Below are 5,725 nucleotides of genomic sequence, written 5' to 3' on the forward strand. Positions count from 1 at the left end.
AACAGATTCACCGAATCCGATCGTGAGGGAGCGGTGGTGGGAGTATCGATCCCAGATGGAGCATCCATCAGAGATTGAAGGATCGAGCATCTACAGGGTGCCGTTTGTGAGGGTGTCCTGCCAGAGCGAGCCGGTGGAGTCTTCGTCGACCGAACCCAACTTCAAGAGGAGAAAAGTAGTTGGCCCGACGACGCTTCCCCGCCATCGTCTCCCTCGCCGTTCACATCGTCTCACGGGGCGGCTATCTGCCGCCGAGGAATAGGAGGGGGCTGCCCCCCCCCCCCCAGCCCAATAGTCGGGCAGGTTGTGAATTGTCAGGAGGAGCTTAGGGTTGTCAGTATTTGCAGGCTGTGAATTGTGTTTTGTGTTGTGTATTTTGAGAGTAATTTCAAATATGAATGTCTGTTAAATTTCAGATTTGCAGTATTGAGCATATGAAGTATTTTATGAATTCTAGAGATCTATTTTTAGCACTTAAAAAATGTAGTTTCATAGGAGTATAAAAGTGCAGACAATGTGATTCTCAGAGAAGAAACTGCAAGTTTTAGTTTCAGATAAGAAACTGCAAGTTCAGTTTCAGATAAGAAACTGACGCAGAGCATTTATATTAACACGGCCTTTTCAAACAGGGTTAACATCATGTTGGAAGTTTTATTCATGGTCGAAAATGGAACTACCAGCCAGTTAACATCATGCTGATCAACATTCATGCATAGCACATCTTCATATGATGCATAGTCAAAATGCCCACACAATGTCGAGTGTGCGAAACACACAGAAAATGAGGGACGAAGTTTTGGCAAGTGTTGGACGTGGTTTCGGGCTGCCCCGTCTAGGCCTGCTCCCTCCTCCCCGTGGCCGGCTCTGCTGCCGCGCAGGCCTCACCGCCCCACCGTACTCCATCGCTGGCCTAGCCATCCCTCTACTCACCCACATCTGCTGTTATTCTCCGGCGACGGCAGACGAACTAGTAAACCCTCGTACAGTCGTACTCCCCTCCGCGTGGGAAACAACTGCCGAGTCTTCCCTGCCTCCGTGTCGTTCCCTTCCTAGGCCTCGCCGTCGTCCACCGCCCTGGTGCTCTCGGCGTGGCCTGGTCAACGTGGTCAACGACCGACATGCATCTGAAGTGGACTGTACGTGGAGAGGCCGACAGCTGGGTCCACGGCCGCACGCAAGGAAATGCCTCCTTATTACGCGGAAAAAAATGATTCCTCCACCTGACATCAGGGACCCACCGAAAGGCCTTTGTATTTCGTGAAAAAACGTTACCGCCGCTGACAGCTCGGACCCACCAGCTATGTCTTCGCACGCAAGGAAGTGCCTCCTTATTACGCACAAAAAAAATGAATACTCCTCCTCCTAGCTGGGACCCACCATGGTGGGAGGCTGACTTGTGGGCCTACTAAGTTGATTGGGATGGGGGCCTTTGTCAACTTTAGTCAATATGAACGATTCTAGCTCCAGTGACCATACGATGTCCATCCAACGGCCGTAGTGCTTCTTCAACCTCTGGTCTTCTTGCTCCAGCCGCCCAAAGCAGCGCCGGTCGTGCTGCATGCTCCTGCCTCCCGTGGCCGGCTGTGCCACCGCGGAGGCCTCACCGCCCCCTACTATTCCCACCGCTGGCCAGGCCCTGCGGCGACGACAGCCTCACACCGCAGCCGAACCAGTGAACCCTCGTACTCCTCTCCGCGCGGGCTTCCACTGCCGCGTCTTCCCCGGCTCCACGTCGTCCCCTTCCTAGGCCTCACCGTCGTCCACTGCCGTGGTGCTCTCCGCGCAGCGTGGTCAACGTGGTCAAGGAACGACTTCCATCGGAAGAGTACTGTACGTGGAGAGGCTGACAGCTAGGTCCACGGCCACATCCCAGTTTTTTTGTGGTTTGCCAAGTAAGTCGCTTTGTCAGGCCTGTTGGGCTGCAAATCTTTCAAGATGAGGAGAGCTTTCATTCGGCTGGCCGAGAAAATGGCCCATCAGTAATGAGAAATGGGCTGTGCATTTTTAAAACACATCAAACCGGCAATTAGTTTCAAATATCTTTTTTTTATTTCGAGATTTTAAATTACATTAATTTTTATGCGTGGAGAATTTGTTGGATTTTATATAGATATACATTTATATTTAAAATCAGTTTGAATGTGAGTCGAAATTTCGGGATTAAACACAGTTCGGACCGCACCGAAATATGCAAAATTTCGTATAATTTTTTAACCGTGGCCACAGTATGGGTTGTAATGCTAACCAAAAGAATATGGGCTCCAAAAAAACCTTAATAATTAGCAAATGGGCTGTAAATTATTAGAAATAATGGCAGATGGGATGTATGCCGTTTTCCACACATTTGAGGCTTTCCTAAAAAAAAGGTTGACGCACAAGCAGTGACTGTTGGATGGCCATCCAACAGCCGTCGTGCTTCTTCAATCTCTGCTCTTCCTGCTCCAGCCGCTCAAACAAGCGCCGGCGGGACTGCCTGCTCCCTCCTCCCCGCGGCCGGCTCTACTGCCGCGCAGGCCTCACCGCCCCACCGTACTCCCATCGCTGGCCTAGCCATCCCTCTACTCACCCACACCTGCTGTTATTCTCCGGCGACGGCAGACGAACCAGTAAACCCTCGTACAGTCGTACTCCCCTTCGCGTGGGAAACAACTGCCGAGTCTTCCCTGCCTCTGTGTTGTTCCCTTCCTAGGCCTCGCCGTCGTCCACCGCCCTGGTGCTCTCGGCGCGGCCTGGTCAACGTGGTCAACGACCGACATGCATCTGAAGTGGACTGTACGTGGAGAGGCCGACAGCTGGGTCCACGGCCGCACGCAAGGAAATGCCTCCTTATTACGCGCAAAATAATGATTCCTCCACCTGACATCAGGGAGCCACCGAAAGGGCCTCTGTATTTCGCGAAAAAAAGTTACCGCCGCTGACAACTCGGACCCACCAGCTATATCTTCGCACGCAAGGAAGTGCCTCCTTATTACGCACAAACAAAATGAATACTCCCCCTGCTAGCTGGGACCCACCATGGTGGGAGGCTGGCTTGTGGGCCTACTAAGTTGACTGGGACGGGGCCTTTGTCAACTTTAGTCAATATGAATGATTCTAGCTCCAGTGACCGTACGATGTCCATCCAACGGCCGTAGTGCTTCTTCAACCTCTGGTCTTCTTGCTCAAGCCGCCCAAAGCAGCGCCGGTCGTGCCGCATGCTACTGTCTCCCGTGGCAGACTGTGCTGCCGCGGAGGCCTCACTGCCCCCTACTATTACCACCGCTGGCCAGGCCCTGCGGCGAGAGCAGCCTCACACCGCAGCTGAACCAGTGAACCCTCGTACTCCTCTCCATGCAGGCTTACACTGCCGCGTCTTCCTCGGCTCCGCGTCGACCCCTTCCTAGGCCTCGCCGTCGTCCACCGCCGTGGTGCTCTCCGCGTGGCGTGGTCAACGTGGTCAAGGAATGACTTCCATCGGAAGAGTACTGTACGTGGAGAGGCTGACAGCTGGATCCACGGCCACAACCCAGTTTTTTGTGATTTGCCAAGTAAGTCGCTTTGTCAGGCCTGTTGGGCTGCAAATCTTTCAAGACGAGGAGAGCTTTCATTCAGCTGGCCGAGAAAATGGCCCATCAGTAATGAGAAATGGGTTGTACGTTTTTAAAACACATCAAACCGGCAATTAGTTTCAAATATCTTTTTATTTCATTTCGAGATTTTAAATTACATTAATTTTTATGCGTGGAGAATTTGTTGGATTTTATATTGATATACATTTATTTTTAAAATCAGTTTGAATGTGAGTCGAAATTTCGGGATTAAAAACAGTTCGGACTGCTCCGAAATATGCAAAATTTCGTATAATTTTTTAACCATGGCCACAATATGGGCTGTAATGCTAACAAAAAGAATATGGGTCCACGGCCACACGCAAGGAAATGCCTCCTTATTACGCGCAAAATAATGATTCCTCCACCTGACATCAGGGACCCACCAAAAGGGCCTCTGTATTTCGCGAAAAAAACGTTACCGCCGCTGACAGCTCAGACCCACCAGCTATATCTTCGCACGCAAGGAAGTGCCTCCTTATTACGCACAAAAAAATGAATACTCCCCCTGCTAGCTGGGACCCACCATGGTGGGAGGCTGACTTGTGGGCCTACTAAGATGACTGGGACGGGGGCCTTTGTCAACTTTAGTCAATATGAACGATTCTAGCTCCAGTGACCGTACGATGTCCATCCAACGGCCGTAGTGCTTCTTCAACCTCTGGTCTTCTTGCTCCAGCCGCCCAAAGCAGCGCCGGTCGTGCCGCATGCTCCTGCCTCCCGTGGCCGGCTGTGCTACCGCGGAGGCCTCACCGCCCCTACTATTCCCACCGCTGGCTAGGCCCTGCGGCGACGGCAGCCTCACACCGCAGCCGAACCAGTGAACCCTCGCCCTCGTACTCCTCCCCACGCGGGCTTCCACTGCCGCGTCTTCCCCGGCTCCCCGTCGTCCCCTTCCTAGGCCTCGCCGTCGTCCACCGCCCTGGTGCTCTCGGCGCGGCATGGTCAACGTGGTCACGGAACGACTTCCATCAGACGTGGACTGTACGTGGAGAGGCTGACAGCTGGGTCCACGGCCGCAGTAAGGAAGTGCCTCCTTATTACACGGAAAATAATGATTCCTCCACCAGACAGCTGGGACCCACCGGACGGGCCACTCTATTTCGCGAAAAAACATTTCCCCCTGACTGCTGGGACCCACCAGCTACATCTTCGCACGCAAGGAAGTACGTCCGGGCAAAAAAAAACGATTCGCCCGCCTGACTGCTGGGACCCACCAGCTACATCTTTGTAGGCAAGGAAGTGCCTGACAGTCAGGACCCACCTGCTTGAAGCGTACGTAGCGTTGTCATTCTGGTTGCGAACGTGTACGTACATATATACTGGTGGATGTAGAGGCGTGCACGTGTCGTAGTAGAGGCGCGTACGTGTCGTAGTAGAGGCGCGCACGTAGCATGTACACGTACTTACAGCGGCCAGGGTGCAAGAAAGAAAATACGGCCACGTATGTGTACAGACGGGCGGGGTCTCGAACGCCTACTCGCGCATACGTACGGCCAGGGCTCGTGTACATGGCTGGGTCGGAACGGAGAAATAGCGTCGTCGTCGTGTTCATGGGGAGGCAATGGAATGCGTCGTGTTCATGGGGAGGCAACGGAATGCGTCGTGTTCATCGGGAGGCAACGGAACCCGTGGGAGCCAACCAGCTGGGTCGGAATGAAATGCGTGGTCGTGTTCATCGGGAGGGCTTGGACGGAACAGGCAATGGAAACGAGGCCTGGCGTACCGCACAACAGAGGAAACAGACCTCCTACATTCTGAACGGGGTCCTGTTGATCGGGAGGGGTGTGGCGTACTGCAAAACGGAGGAAACGGACCTCCTACGGTCGAAACGGGGGTCCTGTTGATCGGGAGGGGTGTGGCGTACCGCAAAACGGACGAAACGGACCTCCTACGGTCGAAACGGGGGTCCTGTTCATCGGGAGGGGTGTGGCGTACCGCAATACGGGACTCCACGGGATACTGTTCATCTCCACCATCGACCTCCTCCAGCCTCCACGGGCTACCGTCGACCTCCTCCAGCCTCCACGGGCTACCGTCGACCTCCTCCAGCCTCCACGGGCTCGTGTTCATCCAGCCTCCACCGCGCGCTACTCCACAGGCTACTGTTCAACCACCCCTCCACGGGCACCCCTCCA

This window comes from Triticum aestivum, chromosome 2D (genome assembly GCF_018294505.1).
Source record: "Triticum aestivum cultivar Chinese Spring chromosome 2D, IWGSC CS RefSeq v2.1, whole genome shotgun sequence".
NCBI classification, from domain to species: domain Eukaryota; kingdom Viridiplantae; phylum Streptophyta; class Magnoliopsida; order Poales; family Poaceae; genus Triticum; species Triticum aestivum.